Below are 18609 nucleotides of genomic sequence, written 5' to 3'. Positions count from 1 at the left end.
GTGAGCGGCATCGTGCAGCTACATTCCAACCGTAAGCTTGTGTGAGCAGACCCATTTATGGCTCAAGTGAGCAATGATGTAGAGGAAAAAGGAAAAGGAATGATTTTGACCATATGTTAGCACATTTTGTGTGAGCTTCCTGCGTATCCGATATTATTCTAAGTGGTTCAACGGGCATGTAAAGGGAAGGAACGATAAGTTTTTCGATTGACTATATTATAAACTTATGGAAAAGTAAGAATTGATGTTGATCAAAGCATGTGTAACCATGTTTATAGAAATTATGAATTTAAATGTGATATATCCATGAAATCTATCTTACCATGTGATGATTTTGGTTAAGTTATGTGTTTAATCACTAACTTGTGTTGTTACTGATGCTTAGGTTTGTGCCAAGTTATGTTAGATTGATTTATGTGTATTTTATAAGATTTTGCATTGAAATTGTAAGTTATGTTCATGATTTACAAACTTACTAAGCATTATATGCTTACATTGGTTTCTTTCCTATGTTTTATAGATTATCAGAAGCTCGATTAGCTTGGAAGCTCATCGGAGATCTATCACACTATCCAGAGATTATGTCACTAGATTTTTATATTTTAGTCATTGTTATAATGACATGTACAAGTTGATTTGTGTCTAATTTTTAATTGATGTTTATGGAATGTAATGTTGTTTTCAATTTGTGGAACTTATGGTATTTTGATGCCTTGATTGTTGATGTTAATATGGCTAGGTTGATGTATGTTTTGAATGACCAAATTTGGTATGTGTTGGTATGTTTATAATGTGGCCAAGTTGGGTTATGGTTTGAAGTAGTTATGAGCTATTTGTATTAGTATAAGTGTGGTCAAATATGGTAAGTTTGGTATGGAAATAGGTTAGTTATGAATGGTTAATGAAATGATAAATTAGCACATGTCCAAATAGTTTTAATGAATTGTGATTGAGGTGCCTTTTGGCATATTGGTTGTATGGATATTTGGTATAGATATTTGGTCATTTTATGCATGATTTAGGTATTTTTTAAGGTCTTGATTATATGTGCAAGTTGCTTGTAGGTTCATGTTTGAAGGGGTGAAAGAAATGACTTGATTTTGTCAATTTTCTTGTCCACACGGCCTAAGACCCCAGCATGTGTCTCAGCCATGTGTCCCCTATAGGATTTAAAGGTTACTTTTCGAAAGTTACACAGCTTAGTACACAGCCTGACACACGGGCGTGTGAGGCCATTTTGATTGTTACACGGCTTGGCACACGAGCATGTGGCTTGGCCGTGTGACCCAAGTCAAAGAGTTACACGGGCACGGACACGGGCTGGGACATGGTCGTGTGTCCCTATTTTCAATGTTACACGGCCTGAGGCACGGGTGTGTGTCTCATCTGTGTGAGCCACACGGCCTGGCCACACGGCTATGTGACCCCTGCAGTGTGAATTTTTCTAACTTTTTCTTTAAGGTTTCATATTTTTCTGATTTAGTCTTGAATCATTCCTAAAGTGTTTATAAGGCCTAGAGGGCTCGAACAAGGTACAATATGCATGTGTTTGAATGGATTACGATATGATTTATGAAATGTTTGGAAATGAATGTTTTTAAGTTATGTTTTTGCGGTAATAATTTGTAACCCTATTCTAGTGATAGATACGGGTTAGTGGTGTTACACATGCCAAAGCCGACTCAATATTTGGATCTGAGTATGGTGTGCCATTACTTAAAATCATCCTAACTTCAAAGCATTTTTGCGAAAGCTTTATAAAATTTCACAAGTTTTAGATATCAAACATATGATAATTGTTGTTTTACTAAAGTTTGAATGGAATCATTAACAGTTTAAAAATAAAAAGTTCAAGCATTTTGGCGTGTAAGTTCAAATACAATAACTTCATTAAATAGAATGTAATGAGTCAAATCAGGCATTGATACCTTACAAAAATCACGTAAAAATAGAGTCTTGTCAGCATGGAAGTTCTTTATATAGATCGTTTTCAAACTACATTTATACCCCACCCCCAAGAGTCATTCGTTATATAGATTAAAATAGGTAGGTCATAATAGCAGCAGTATTTTGGCATAGTCTTTCAAACAAAGTATTCCTTCTGCTAGTAAGCCTAAGAAAGACAAGGTAATGGAGTAAGTTCATACGAACTTACTGAATTCCAAAGAAAGAACATAGATATTATTACTTATGGCACACCTAAATGTTTCAAAAGGATTAACAATTCATAACATACTTCAATATCGATCTGCCGCAATTCATTACAGTAGATTAAACCATTTTTTATGTAACACACCAAACCCAACTCAATAATTGGATCCAAGTATGGTGTGGAACTACTTGAAATCAACCCAACTTCAAAGCATTTTGGCGGAAGCTTTATAAAATTTTACTAGTTTTAGATATCAAACATATAATAGTTGTTTCTTTCCTAAAGTTTGAACCATTAAAAATTTTCAAAAATAACATTCAAGCCTTTTGGCGTATAAGTTCAAATATAATAACTTCATTACACAAAATGTAATGATTCAGATTAGGCATTTATACTTAATAGATATCTCGTAAAAAGAGATTCTTGTCAAAATGGAAGTTCTTTATATATATCATTTTCATAATACATTTATATGCCACCCCCAAGAGTCATGCATGATAAATAATAAAACAGTCAGCTCACAATAACAGCAACATTCTTGCATCCTCCAAACGAAGTCTTCCTTCAGCTAGTATGCTTGAGAAGAAAAATGTAGCGGAGTAAGTTCATACAAACTTAGTGAGTTCCAAAGAGATAAAAGGAAAATAATTATACATATCAGATCCTCAATATATCAAATCTGAACATGCTTGCAAGAATCAACATCACTTAATCCAGAATCAGGAAGTTTCCTTCCTCACACACCATTCTAATATCTATGTATGTAGTACGAAAGGCATGTAAATGACTTCGATAGTAACCTAAGGGTTCATTAGTAATAACCAGTGAGCTGGTATTAATATATAAGTTAGCTAGATATTACGAACCTTCACTTAGAAGATGTTTTTTAAACTTAGGGTTTTAGAGAGTTTCAAAGGAAATCAAGAAAGAAGAAGAAGACACTAAGGTGTTCCAAAAGGCCACCACAATCCTTAAATACTTAAGCAACGGGACAAGGATTAGTGGAAAAATCAGATATTTCCACTAACTCTCTTGATTACCATGATTAAGTGCACTTGACAAAATTTAGGTCTTATAATCTACAACAGTCTAGTTCTATTCAGACTATGTAACACCCCTTACCTTACCCAAATGCCGGACCTGAGTAATTGAAGTTACGACAAAGCTAGATCATTGAGAATCACTTTATTATACACAAAACTCTAATATTTAAAACATCAATCATGTGTAAACTAATATATAATTTAATTTTAGAACTCTAACAAGATATATTTACAAACTTCAGTCATGTAATAGGATTAAAACTCAAAAACAATAAGTTTTAACACTAAAAATGAAAGTTCCTTAGTTGGTATTGTAACACCCCTTACCCGAGACCGTTGCCAGAGTCAAGCATGAGGCATTACTTGACTTAACTAAAAAGTTCAAGGCATAAAAATTTACTATTAAAAGTTAGTTCACTGTTCATATTAAGGCTGTCCACCTGCACAGCAGTCACTAAATCAATTATAACTTGAGCTACAAAACTCAATACTTAGATCCGTAAATTTTCCATGAAACTAGACTCATATATATTTTTACCATCAATTTTTTAGAATTTTTGGTCGAGCAAATTAGTACATTTTATTAGTTAAAGTCTCCCCTATTTCACTGAAAGACTGTCCTGACCTCTCGTCACTAAAATTCAATTATCTCATTGTACAGACTTCATATGGTGTTCTCACTTGTTTTTAAAGAAAATAGACTAAATAAAAAATCTAGAATATAAATTACAACTCATAAATATTTTTTTATAATTTTTAATGATTTTTCAAAGTCAGAACAGGGGATTCCAAAAACCACTTTGACCTTGTCTAACTAAAATGCAAATATCTCAGAGTACATAATTCCTTTGTCTACACCGTTATTTTTCTATGAAAATATACTCAATAATATTTAATTATATATCTTATCCACCCTCTAACTCATTTTCTACTATCCTTGGTGATTTTTCAAAATCACGCCACTATTGCTGTCTCAAAACTGATTCACTACCAATTTTTACTTTTTCATGATTTCTATGCATAATTTATCACCTAGACATTTATAACAACAAACACCTTCACAATTAGTCATTTTAATAACTATTCATCATCAAATTTTTACATATAATATTTTGGTCATATCTTAAGAATATACAATTGAAATACCAAGTCCCTATACATGCCATAGCTCAAAAATTTATCGTCTTAAAATACCGAGTTGTGGTGGTTGATAGTGTGAACGCTCTCCAACGTCTTCAAGATCCCGACTATGATTGATAATACTATATGAAAGAAAAAGAAATAAAAGAAATAATAATAAAGCATAGTAATTTTACAAGTAAATAAATAACAACATTTATCATAAACAATTATATTCATAAATTTTTATTAAGCATTAAGATCTTTACTTTCTTCTTTACTTACTCTCTTACTCGTTTACTTACTTGCTTGCTTAACTTACTCCTTCGTTGTTGAAATTTCTTTTCTCAACTGATAACTGAGATACTCTTAATATTATTAACTCACCTGAACTTGTCTATTAGGCTTTTACCAGAACTTTCATGTAACAGCGTCTATTTATTAGCCCGTTGAATCACTTGGAATACTAAGGATACTCAGTCTCCTGTCTGAATACAACATGCCAAAGCTATGTCCTAGACGTAGTCTTACATGTGATGTTTCTTGTACTACCAATGCCATATCCCAGATATGGTCTTACATGAGAGTTCTCATATAGGTGCCCATGCCATGTCCCAGACATGGTCTTACGGGGGACCTCACATCTTGGTGCCAACGCCATGTCCCAGACATGGTCTTACATAGGACCTCTCATCTCGGTGCCAACGCTATGTCCCAGACATGGTCTTACATGGAACATTTCATCTCGATGCCAATGCCATCTCCCAGATATGGTCTTACATGGGATCTCTCATAATCTCAATGATGCCAATGTCATGTCCCAGACAGGTCTTACATGGGATCTCTTTACCCAAATGTCATGACATTTGTATCCAATACATTCCTCATGTTTGAACGGGGCCTTTTAATATTGATCCTCTGTCATCTCATACTTGAGTTAACATTAGATATTTTCATGAAATAAATACATAATTGCTGAAAAATAACAGCATTAATAATAATTATCAAAATATTGCATTTATTTACCATGAACTTACCTCGGTACAAAATATGATAAAATCTAGCACTTTAGTCCTCAACCCTTTTCTTTTCGCGGTCTAACTCTGAGTTTTGTTCTTCTTGATCAATAATAGAAAATTTACCTTATTTAATACTCACATTCATCAAAACGTCCTTAACTCGAACTTTGACAAAATTATGTTTTTCCCCCTAAACTTTTTCATATTTACACTCTTGTCCCAAAGCTCGAAAATTAAACTTCATCCCTTAGTCTTATGTTTTATGACATGCTGAACATTTTTCCCTTCTATGGCAACATCAAATTCCCATTCTAACACTTGCTTATGAACATTAGGTAGTTTTACCGATTATGTCGTTTTACTCGTTTTCACTTAAAATCAGTTAGCAAAAGTTGTTCAGCATAATTTTAAGCTTCACATTCTAGCATAAAACATCAAAATAAACACATTTCACCAATGGTTATTTTTCTAAAAATGAACCCTAGGTTAAATTATTGTTAGAATAAGCTAAATCAAGTTACCGGGACTCTAAAAACGTAAAGAACATTAAAAACGGGGCTAGAACAGAGTTACAATTGAGGTTGGAAGCTTGAAAAACACTAGCCATGGTTTCCCCTTCTGAAATTCGTTCATGGGGTTTAAGATGGACAAAAATTAGCTTTTAATTTTGTTTTTAATTCATTTTACTAACTAAATGACCAAAATGCCCTTAATGAAAAACTTTGGAAACATGCCTAACCATGTCCATTTTTGTCTACCATCTTAACCAATGGTCTAATTACCATATAAGGACCTCCAATTTAAAATTTCATAACAATTCGACACCTCTAACATGTAGAACTCAACTTTTGCACTTTTACAATTTAGTCCTTTTGACTAAATTGAGTGCCCAAACGTCGAAATTTTCGAACGAAATTTTCACAAAATCATTTTCTAAAATCGTAGACCATAAAAATATATGAAAAATAAATTTTTCCTCATCGAATTTGTGGTTTTGAAACCATTTTTCCGACTAGGCCCAAAATCGGGATGTTACACTTTTCCCCTTTAGGGATTTTCGTCCCCGAAAATCTTACCTGTGAAGAGATTTGGGTACTATTTTCACATAGCCTCTTCGGGCTCCCATGTAGCCTCGTCTATCACATGCCTATTCCATAATACTTTCACAAGTGCAATACTTTTGTTCCTTAGTTGATTGGTCTCTCGAGCTAATATCTTTACCGGTTCTTCATCATAAGTCATGTTTGGCTGAATCTCAACCTCTCTCTGAGAAATCACATGTGACAGATCTGAACAATAACAGCGTAACATAGACACATGGAACACATCATTAATCTTCTCTAACTCAGTCGGCAAAGCTAACCGATATGTTAAAGGCCCAACTCTTTCAAAAATACCCTATCACCAACTTGGAACTCAATCTCTTTTCTTTTCAAATTTGTATAGGATTTTTGTCTATCTAAAGCTACTTTCAAGCAATCTCTAATGACTTTTACTTTCTCTTCTGCTTCTTTGCTTAGATCAACCCCGTAAATCTGATTTTCCTTAAGCTCTGTCCAATACAAAGGCGTACGACATTTACGTCCATACAAAGCTTAATAAGGTGCCATCTTCAAACTCAACTGATAACTATTATTATAGACAAACTCTACCAATGGCAAATATTTCTTCTAACTACATTGAAATTCAAAAACACAACATCTGAGCATATCCTCAAGTACCTGAATAACTTTCTCTGACTGACCATCGGTCTGAGGATGGAAAGCTGTACTAAAACTCAACTTTGTACCCAAAGCTTCCTGCAATTTCTTCCAAAATCGTTGAAGTAAATCTCGGATCTCTATCTGAGATAATCAATAACGATACTCCATGCAGTATGACTATCTCTAAAATATAGAACTCGGCTAACTTGTCAAATGAATATTCGACACTTCTCACCTTACAAGTAATATCTCCAGATTTTCAACGCAAATACAATGACAGCTAGTTCTAAATCATGCGTCGGGTAGTTTTTCTCATGTGACTTTAACTGTCTGGAAGCATATGCTATTACTTTACCTTCCTGCATAAGTACACAACCCAATTTATTCAAGGATGTATCACTGTAAACCACAAATTCTTTACCCGGTTCTGGCTGTACCAAAACAGGAGCTTCTTTCAACAATGCCTTTAACTAGTCAAAACTCTGCTGACACTTCTTAGTCCATTCAAACTTGACATCTTTCTGCAACAATCTTGTCAATCGGGTAGCTATCATGGAAAATCCCTTTACAAACTGTCTGCAATAACCAGCTAATCCAAGAAAACTTCTAACCTCTGACACATTTCTGGGTGGTTTTCACTCAACAATTGCTGAAATTTTACTTGGATCAACTTTAATACCATCACCTGTGACAATGTGCCCAAGGAATACGACTTCTCGAAGCCAGAACTCACTTTTGCTAAACTTGGCATACAACTGATTGTCCCTCAAAATCTGTAAAACTGTTCTCAAATGTTTGGCATGTTCAGTCTCATTAGGAGAATAAATCAGAATATCATCAATAAACACAACTACAAACTTTTCCAAGTACGATCCAAAGATTTGGTTCCTTAAATCCATGAATATGGGAGGAGCATTAGTCAAACCAAATGGCATAATAAGAAACTCATAGTGACCATACCTAGTTTGGGAAGCAGTCTTCGAAACATCTGATTCTTTAACCCGCAACTGATAGTAACTGGATCTCAAATCTATCTTGGAGAACACTGTGGCTCCCTTCAATTGGTCAAACCAATCATCAATTTTGGGCAGTGGATATTTATTTTTTTATTGTCACTTTGTTTAGCTACCGATAATCTATACACAACCTCATTGAACCGTCTTTCTTTTTTCACAAAAAGCACTGGTGCACCCCACGGAGAACAACTAGGCCTTACAAAACCTTTATCAGTTAATTCCTGCAACTGAGCTTTCAATTCTTTCAATTCCAACGGATCCATTCTATAAGGAGCAATAGAAATAGGAGTTGTACTTGGAATCAACTCAATACCAAATCCAACTTTTCTAACAGGAGGCAAACTTGACAATTCTTCCGGGAACACAACTAAATACTCACGTACCACTGGCACTGATTCAATTTTCAACTTTGGATCTTTAGTGTTCAATACAAAAGCAAGATAAGCTTCACACCCTTTTCTCAAACATTTCTGAGCAGACATAACAAAAATCATGGCAAGAGAACTATCTGACTCATCTGCCTTTTCTTCGAGTCTTGAACTTCAATTTCAGCTTTGCCCTTTTCTTTTTCTTTTTCTTTTAACAACTCCTCTGCCTTACAGGCTCTCTCGACTAGAAGAACAAACTCTTTTATCTTTAGAACACCAACTGACAGTTGGATATCATCATTGAGCCCATCCTCAAATCTTTTACAGATAATAGCTTCTGTAGATACACACTCTCGAGCATACTTGTAGAGTCTGACAAATTCACGTTCATACTCAGCTACAATCATCTTACCCTGCTTTAACTCAAGGAACTCTTTTCTTTTCTGGTCAATAAACCTCTGACTGATATACTTCTTACAGAACTCCTCCTGAAAGAAATTCCAAGTAACCCTCTCACTAGGTACCACTGACACAAGAGTCTTCCACCAATGATAAGCCGAATCTCTGAGCAGTGAGACAACACACTTCATGCATTCTTTAGGTGTACCAGATAATTCATCAAAAACTCTATTAGTATTCTCAAGCCAAAATTTTACTCTCTCTGCATCATCATCTTTAGTAGCCCGAAACTCTTCAGCTCCTTATTTTCTAATCTTATCAACTGGTGGCCTTTCTCCTATAACTGTACCTATAATTGGGGGAGCTACATAGGAAATATAAAAATCATGAGGGGGTGGAGGTCTAACAGCCGGATTCATACGAACAAACTCGACAAACTATTTATTCATAGCATGGAAGAAGGCTTCTCGAGCCTCTCATCCCTGACTAACTGTAACGGGCCTTTCACTAACATTAACATCTGATGGCACCGTCCCTTCTGTGAGAGTAGGCACATTACTCTCTACTTCATCTGTACCAACTCGTTCGAGATCCATAACTATAAAAGAAAACATTTCAAAATTGTCAGGAGTCGTCACACTATCAAAATATATAAGTATGGCATTTATAGCTAGACTCTTATTCATACTGAATATTCCAAGAACCGACTAAATATTCCAAGAACCGACTGAACCTGCTCTAATACCAATAAAATGTAACACCCGTTACACGAGACCATTGTCGGACTCGAGCATGAGGCATTACTTGAGTTAACTTAAAAGTTCGAGGCATAAAAATTTACTTTTAAAAGTTATTTCACTATTCATAATAAGGCTGTCCACCTGTGCAACAATCACTAAATCAATTATAACTCGAGATAAGAAACTCAAAATTTAGATCTGTAAATTTTCCCTGAAACTAGACTCATATATATTTTTACCATAATTTTTTTAGAATTTTTTGTTTAGCCAATTAGTACAGTTTATTAGTTAAAATCTCCCCTGTTTCACTGATTGACTATCATGCCCTCTCGTCACTAAAATTTAATTATCTCATTGTACAGACTTCATATGGTGTTCTCACTTGTTTGTAAAGAAAATAGACTCAATAAAAAATCTATAATATAAATTAAAACTCATAAATATTTTTGTACAATTTTTAATGATTTTCCAAAGTCATAACAGGGAATTCCGAAAACCACTTTGACCTTGTCTAACTAAAATACAAATATCTCAGAATACATAATTCCTTTGTCTACACCGTTATTTTTCTATGAAAATATACTCAATAAGATTTAATTATATATCTCATCCACCCTCTTACTCATTTTCTACTATCCTTGGTGATTTTTCAAAATCACGTCACTACTGCTGTCTCAAAACTGATTCACTACCAATTTTTACTTTTTCATGATTTCTATGCATAATTTATCACCTAGACATTTATAACAACAAACACCTTCATAAATAACAACATTTATCATAAACAATTATATTCATAAATTTTTATTAAGCATTAAGATCTTTACTTTCTTCCACTACACCAAAACAGGCTTTTAGCGGTGTTTTGACAAAAACGCCACTAAAAATCGAGCATTAGCGGTGCTTTACATAAAACACCGCTAAAGATCGAGCATTAGCGGCGCTTTCAGGAAAGTGCCACTAAAAATGAGCATTAGCGGTGTTTTTTGGAAAAACGCCGCAAAAAACCTAAGCCCAACGACATCGTTTTCTGACCTTTTGAGGGCTCTGACGGCGTTTTTGAAAAAGCGCCGCTAATGCTCAGAGCTTTAGCTGCGTTTTTAAAAATGCACCGCTAATGCTCAGGGATTCAATGGCGTTTTCCAAGAAGCGCCGCTAATGCTAGGGGATTTAGCCGCGTTTTTGAAAAAGCGCCGCAAAAACATTTTATTTGTCTATTTACTATTTAATTTGTTTATTTATATTAGTTAAAATTCAATTTATTTTTAATTGAATATTTGTTAAAAATGGATAAGTTTGAAATAATGACACGTAGAAATAATTTGAAAAAAAAACATAGAAAAATATTTGTTAAAAATAGAAAAATTAAAATACTATTATTTAAAATAATTTTAAAATTTTTTGGGTACATGACTGATTGATTTTAATTTATATATTAAATAATTTCATATATAATTGTAAAGGATATGATAGTATTAATTTTAAAATATTTAATTAATTATCATTATAGTTTAGGGTTTAATATATATGGTTTAGGGTATATGGTTAATTTAGGATTTAAGGTCGATTTAGGAGTTACAATTTCAAGGTTTATAGATTGTGGAATCAGGGATTTTGGTTTAAGGGTTGTGATTTAGGGGTTAGGGGTTAGAGATTAAGAGTTAAGAATTTAGGGTTTATGGATTCAATATCAGGTTAGGGCTTATGGTTTAGATTAATTAGTGTATTTTAATTTATATTACATAAGGTTTAAGGGTTAGGGGTTACATATTCGGGTTAGGTTTTAGGGTTTAGATTAATTAGTATTTTTTAATTTAAATATTAAATAAGGTTTAGGGGTTAGTAGTTCGGGGTTTAGGGTTAGGGATTAGAGGTTAAGAGTTAGTGATTTAGGGTTTAGAGATTTAGGGTCGGGTTAAGGTTTAAGGTTTAGATTAATTAGTATTTTTTTAATTTATATATTAATTAAGTTCTTATATAATTGTAAAAGAGGGGTTAGGGGTTAAGAGTTAAGAATTTAGAGTTTAGGGATTCTAGGGTCAGATCAAGGTTTTGGGTTTAGATTAATTAGTTTTTTTTAAAAATTTAATCTAAACCATTTGATATATTTAAATATTAGTTTAAATAGAATTAATAAATAAGTTAAAATACGTATTGATATATATATGGATGGATATATATTTAGGTACGTATAATTAATTATTTTGGATATATAGAACCAAATTATAAGAAATGAAATAAAAATACAAACAAAAAAGACAAAAAAACCTAAAATTTATAATTTTATATAGTTCTTATAAATATTACTTAAAAAGTTTAGAATTATTTATTTAAAACGTCACCGTTTGGCTTAAGTAAATTAATTTTTTGTGGCGTTTTTTACAGAAAACGCCAGAACTATGCGTTAAAGGTTAATAAAACGGCGCCGTTTATGAGCAGAACTTTAATTTTTAGTAGCATTTATATAAAAAACGCCGCAAAAGATAAGCAATGATATGTTTTTATAAAAAACGCCACAAAAAATCATATTTTTTATCCCAAAATTTCAAATGAAATATTTTTTTCCCCCTTCTTTTTCCCAAAATCTATTTCCCCACACCCCCAGAAATCCCACTTGAAATTTCTTCTTCTTTTTTCCCCATTTTATTTTCCCCATACCATTTCTCCCCTACCCCGATTCTCTTTATTTTTCCCCCCAATTTCTCCAAATCGGCAGCCTTCTGCATCTCCTCAAAAGGTTATAGCAGAAGGAGGTCTCGAACTAGCAGGTAAAGTGGTACAGATTCATGGAGTCCTTATGGATACCCCACGCCACCACAATCTGCATATCCTCAACAAAATTATTACTACACGTCGCAACATCCTAGTTATGCACCACCGCCATCATATAATTATATATCGTAAACGCCTGGGTGTGTACATAGGACTATGGAGAGGAAATACTCAAGGATTTATGATAACTACCAGACATGGGACCAGGTTAGCTTCCTATTCTGCTATTCTTTTGAGTTTTTATTTGTTTTGTTCTTTTGTATTGGTTAATATGGAGAAAAATATTTACTCAGAATCTAATTTTACTTGTCCTATGAATGTGTTGGAATAGAGGAAATTTGAAATTTTGGTTCAAATTTTAGGGCTTTGTAACTATTTATGGTTCTCTCGTCCCTCCATTTGTTATTATCGATACTGATTTTAACTGTAATTTTGTTTAGGATTTTCTCTTTTCAATTACTTTATTATGGAGTATGTGTTAGAAGAGAGGAAATTTGTAATTTTTGTTTAATTGTTGAGTCTTATGAACTGACATTTGTGCCTTAGTAAATTTCATTATGCTGTGTAGGCCAATACTTATGGGACAGCAGTGCCACTCAAAATGGATCTCGACAGCCAAATTCTCTCGCGGTATGTTTTTATCTTTATGACGAATTACTGCTCTTTTAATTCCAATTTTAAGCTGTTGATGTTCAACAAATTGCTTTAGACTTGTATGCATAATATGTTAATTTGATGATTAATATGTTAATCCCAATTTTAATCATTCATTTTGATAGAATTTAATATGTTAATTTGATGGTTAAGATATTCACTGTGACTTAACAGGGGCACCAGGCTTTGATCTGCTTTTGTAATTCGTCAAAAATTCTTGTTTTTGATAAGTGAGTATTTTTTCATCGAAATACTTGGAATTTTTTTACTAAATTGCTTGTGCTGAATGCTAATGTAACCATTTTGGCTGAGGTACTTTTTGGGTTTTGAGGATGACTGAATGTTTTTTTAAAGTAGTTTAAAAATAAATAGATAAGGCAAATGTATTTCTAAGTGATGGATATGATAGAGAGACTACTGTTATCTAGTCTAAGTTGTTTAATTTATCTATTTCTAATTTGTTTAAGTTATCTATTTCTGCCTTCAACGTGGTACAGTGTTGAACAAATTAGCAGCAGAACCAAATGCATGAAGCTTTAAGCAAACAGACTATATCTATACACTAGTACTGATATCAAGGTAAATGGACTTCTTGGATCCTGTGTAGGCGTTGTGTTTATCTAGCTCAACCATTTCTATGCTTGTGAATGGAATCTGAGCAAGCGGATTCTCACAAAATGGATTTTAACGCGACGGAGGAAGAGGAATTTGGATTCTCAAGAAACTATTTCTTAGCAAAAGAAATGGGCAGTTCTGGGAAGAAATCTGCTCCTAAACTCAGTGATATCAATGTCGTTGACGAACAGGTATTTTGCCTCATTGAATCCCCATCTCAAAAAAAGCTTTGTTTTTTTTATTCTTTTAAATTTTGTTGTTTTAAAATTGCATCAAAACGACATTGCAGATTTAATAAATAGTTACAAAAGTTTATACCCAAAATGGGTTTTTGATCTCAGGTAATTTAAAACTCTTATTTACTTAATGGTGTAATTTTGAATTTCATTGGAAACTTTAATTTGTTAGAATTTGATCCCAAAACCTCCATGTTCCTAAAAGAGAATATATTTAAATACATGGCTTCTTGCTTTTTTATAATTTTTGGTTCGAATGGTTTCTTGGTTTTCCACCACCCCCTAAATAAAATTTCCGATTCTCTTGTAAATAATTTAGAGAAATGATTAAAAGAAAAAAAAGTAAACCCATATTTGCATAGGATTTTGGACTTTCACCTCTTCTCTTCTTATCGTTATTTTCAGCTGAAAAGGCTTTTACATTAATCACCCTTGAAGTTACTTTTCTACAGGTAATAATAAATTTTCCTTTTTTTTCTGTCTGCTTATTGGGTTTCTTTTAATTCATTCCTTAACTGGTTCATGTTGATTTTTTTTTTTGCGTCTCATCTTAGATTTTCTTCCTTATAATGGGGAGATACCCATATTCTATTTAGTCTTAAATTTTATGTTTTCACTTCCTATAGAAAAATTAATGCATGTTTTTGTCTTTCAATATAGGAAGCAGGTAAGCATGTGAGTTCAAACTATTTGGTAGATTTTTAATCAAATAGATTGAATTGCCAGGATTTATACTTTGCATTATATATATATAGTTTCTTATTTGTTCAATGTTCTAACTGAAATTTATGCCAATGAAAAACTTCTATATCTTTGACCAAGTCAATTTCTTTATTTCTCTTTAGGATTTTAGCGTGCTTAAAAACTTTACTTTTTTTATGCTATTGAAGCATTGGATCATCTTTGCATGCTGCAGGAGCAGGCTGCTTTGCTAGCATGTTGAAATGTTGATTTTTGATAATTCCTTACATATTAAATATTGAAGTGTTGATATTCAAGCTAGTAATTTAACAGTAAGGTTTATTAATGTTATCCAATTAATTAATTGGACTAACTTATCAGGTTTTGTAAATTAAGGGGATAAAATTCATTATTAGACCTTTACTTATTTATTTTTATTCCAAAGTGTTACCTTGAAAGTTAGTATTGGTTTAATTTTCCAGTACTTATTGTGTGTATGTTTTTCTTTTATTTATTTGCAGATGTGGTTTTGGTCTTCTAATGTATGAATCAGAAGTGCATTTCTATTCTTCTATTTGCAGTTAAGATTTGAAACGGAAGACAAAGCAAGCAGACTTCTAAGTAATGTGTCATTTTTTTTGAAACCAAAGGGTTATTTTTTCGGTATTACTCCTGAAAAAGTGATTGCCAAAAATTGTTGTTTCGAGATTTGTGTATTTTTCTTTTTTTTTCTTGTGGTTACTGCTGGACCTGTTTCTGGGAGGTGATTGTGTAAACATTTTAGTGTGATTTAGTTATTGTAAGAATATTTTTAACATTGTTAATTTTAATATTATTGTAAAAATATTTTGAAATATAATTCAGTTATTAATTTATATCACATATCTTTAATTGAATTTGAAGTATCATTTAAATTTGCCGTTTTTGGTTGGATTTTATGTTACAAGAAGGGTTGTTTATAGATGGAAATCGGATGTTACAAATTTGCCAAAATTAGTGGCACTTTTCCATAAACGCCCCTAAAGAACCGTATTTTTAGCGGCGTTTGTGATAAAAGCGCCGCTAAAGATCAGTTCTTTAGCAACGTTTGTGGGGTAAGCACCGCTAAAGTTCATGTTCTTTAGCGGTGTTTGTGGGAAAAGCGCCGCTAAAGGTCATGGTCTTTAGCGGCGTTTGTGGAAAAAGTGCCGCTCAAGGTCTTGGTCTTTAACGGCGTTTGTGGGAAAAGCGCTACTAAAGGTCTTGGTCTTTAGCGGCGTTTTTGGGAAGAGAGCCGTTAAAGGTCATGGTCTTTAGCGACATTTAGTTATAAAACATCGCTAAAGTTAGCGACGCTGTCATTAGCGGGGTTTTTGGCGGCGCTTCTCAAAGCGCCGCAAAGACTTTTAGCGGCACTAAAGGCCTAAAAAAGTGACGTTAAAAGCCTGTTTTGGTGTAGTGTTCTTTACTTACTCTCTTACTCGTTTACTTACTTGCTTGCTTAACTTACTCCTTCGTTGCTAAAATTTCTTTTCTTAACCGATAACTGAGATACTCTTAATCTTATTAACTCACCTAAACTTCTCTATTAGTCATTTACCTGAACTTTCATGTAACAGCGCCTATTTATTAGCCCGTTGAATCACTTGGAATACTAAGGATACTCGGTCTCCTGTCTGAATACAACATGCCAAAGCTATGTCCGAGACATAGTCTTACATGGGATGTTTCTTGTACTGCCAATGCCATATCTTAGATATGGTCTTACATGAGAGTTCTCATATAGGTGCCCATGCCATGTCCCAGACATGGTCTTACGGGGGACCTCTCATCTCGGTGCCAACGCCATGTCCCAGACATGATCTTACATGGGACCTCTCATCTTGGTGCCAACGCCATGTCCCAAACATGGTCTTACATGAGACCTCTCATAATCTCAATGATGCCAATGCCATGTCCCAAACATGGTCTTACATGGGATCTCTTTACCCGAATGTCATGACATTTGTATCCAATACATTCCTCATGTTTCAACGGGGCCTTTTAACACTGATTCTCTGTCATCTCATACTTGAGTTAACATTAGATATTTTCATGAAATAAATACATAATTTCTGAAAAATAACAGCATTAATAATAATTATCAAAATATTGCATTTGTTTACCGTAAACTTACCTCGGTACAAAATATGATTAAATCCAGCACTTTAGTCCTCAACCCTTTTCTTTCCTCAGTCTAACTTCGAATTTTATTCTTCTTGATCTATAATAGAAAATTAGCTTATTTAATACTCACATTCATCAAAACAGTCCTCAACTCAAACTTTGAAAAAATTACATTTTTGCCCTTAAACTTTTGCATATTTATAGTTTTGTCCCAAAGCTCGAAAATTAAACTTCATCCCTTATTCTAGGTTTTATGACATGCTGAACATTTTTACCTTCTATGGCATCATCAAATTCCCACTCTAACACTTACTTATGAACATTAGGTATTTTTACCGATTATGTCGTTTTACTCGTTTTCACTTAAAATCACTTAGCAAAAGTTGTTTAACATAATTTCAAGCTTCATATCCTATCGTAAAACATCAAAATAAACACATTTCACCTATGGGTATATTTTCAAATACGAAACCTAGGTTAAATTATTGCTAGAATAAGCTAAATCAAGTTACCGGGACTCCAAAAACATAAAAAACATTAAAAACGGGGCTAGAACAGACTTACAATCGAGCTTGGAAGCTTGAAAAACCCTAGCCATGGTTTCCCTGTGTGAAATTCGGCCATGGGGTTGAAGATGGACAAAAATTGGCATTTAATTTTTTTTAGTTCATTTTAATAACTAAATGACCAAAATGCCCTTAATGAAAAACTTTGGAAACATGTCTAACCATGTCCATTTTTGTCTACCAACTTAACCAATGGTCTAATTACCATATAAGGACCTCCAATTTAAAATTTCATAACAATTCGATACCTCTAACATGTAGAACTCAACTTTTACACTTTTTATAATTTAGTCCTTTTGACTAAATTGAGTGCCCAAACGTTGAAATTTTCGAACGAAATTTTCATGAAATCATTTTCTAAAATCGTAGACCATAAAAATATAAGAAAAATAATTTTTTCCTCTTCGAATTTGTGGTCCCGAAACCACTGTTTCGACTAGGCCCAAAATCGGGATGTTTCAGGTATCGATATGTGACAGCCCAAAATTGACCCTAGTCGGGAAGTGGTTTCGGGACCGCTAAACCGAGTCACCGAAAGGTTTTAATGTGATGTTTATTGTCTAGAATATGTAATCATGAATGTGTGAAAATTTCAAGCTTCGATTTAGTCGATTGCATAGGACTTATATGAGAAAATTTTAAAATGTGATAGGTCAATGCATGAGGACCTATTAGTGCAAGTGGAAGAAAAAGGGGACTTGCATGTCAAATTCCCCCTCCCTAAAGCATAGTGGCCGGCCATGTTATGGGTGGAAACATGTCTCCAACATGTTATGCTAGTGATGTATGTTAAGAAAAATAAAATAATGAGCATGGTGATTAAATAATGAAAGGAAGGGTGATGAAAAAAAAAATAACATGGTCTCATCCATACCCCCTTGTTGCCGTGAATTGAAGAAAGAAAACAAAAAAAAAAGTGTTCATTCTTGAACCTCCTTGGCCGAATAGAGGAAAGAAAGGAAGGGGAAAAGCTTGAGAAAATCGGCTATGGTGGTTTGCTAGACTAAGGTATGTTTGATATTATTCTTTGAGATTCATGTATATTTTAAGTTGTAAGTGAAAATCTACCTAGCCATGGTTCAAATTTTGTTAATTGATGGAGATGATATTCGGCCATGAATGTTACATTCTTGGTTGGTATTTTGATGTCTTTGGTGATGAGGTATGAAGATGGTTGATTTTGAGTGTTTAATAAAAAGGATGCATGAATTATTGTTAAATAATGGTCGAATGTAGCATGATTAAAGATGTGAATAAATTGAAGTTAAGGAGGTTGTCAATGAAAAATATGAGTTGGATGAGGCTTAAAGAATAAAAATCTAGGTGACTAGAGGTCAAGGACATTCGGTCATAGGCTTGTGTGCTAGCAAAATCGGCCAAG

The 18609-nt window shown here is 33.4% G+C and overlaps 1 long non-coding RNA gene across 4 annotated transcripts; it reads left to right on the top strand.

Moving 5' to 3' along the window:
* The first annotated feature begins 12135 nt into the window (after nt 1-12135).
* LOC121221180 (uncharacterized) lies at nt 12136-15376 on the top strand. Of its 4 annotated transcripts, XR_005918698.1 has the most exons (6): nt 12136-12538; nt 12900-12961; nt 13160-13215; nt 13483-13791; nt 13890-14288; nt 15039-15376. It is a non-coding gene; the product is annotated as an uncharacterized lncRNA (long non-coding RNA). The 4 variants fall into 4 exon arrangements; XR_005918696.1 differs by having other exon boundaries at nt 12137-12538; nt 13593-14288; XR_005918695.1 differs by having other exon boundaries at nt 12137-12538; nt 13483-14288.
* Nucleotides 15377-18609: the final 3233 nt, after the last annotated feature.

Source organism: Gossypium hirsutum, chromosome D09 (genome assembly GCF_007990345.1).
Source record: "Gossypium hirsutum isolate 1008001.06 chromosome D09, Gossypium_hirsutum_v2.1, whole genome shotgun sequence".
In the NCBI taxonomy this organism is placed as follows: Eukaryota; Viridiplantae; Streptophyta; class Magnoliopsida; order Malvales; family Malvaceae; genus Gossypium; species Gossypium hirsutum.
The sequence above is the reverse complement of the archived record's forward strand: the minus strand, read 5'-3'. Positions and strand labels throughout refer to the sequence as shown.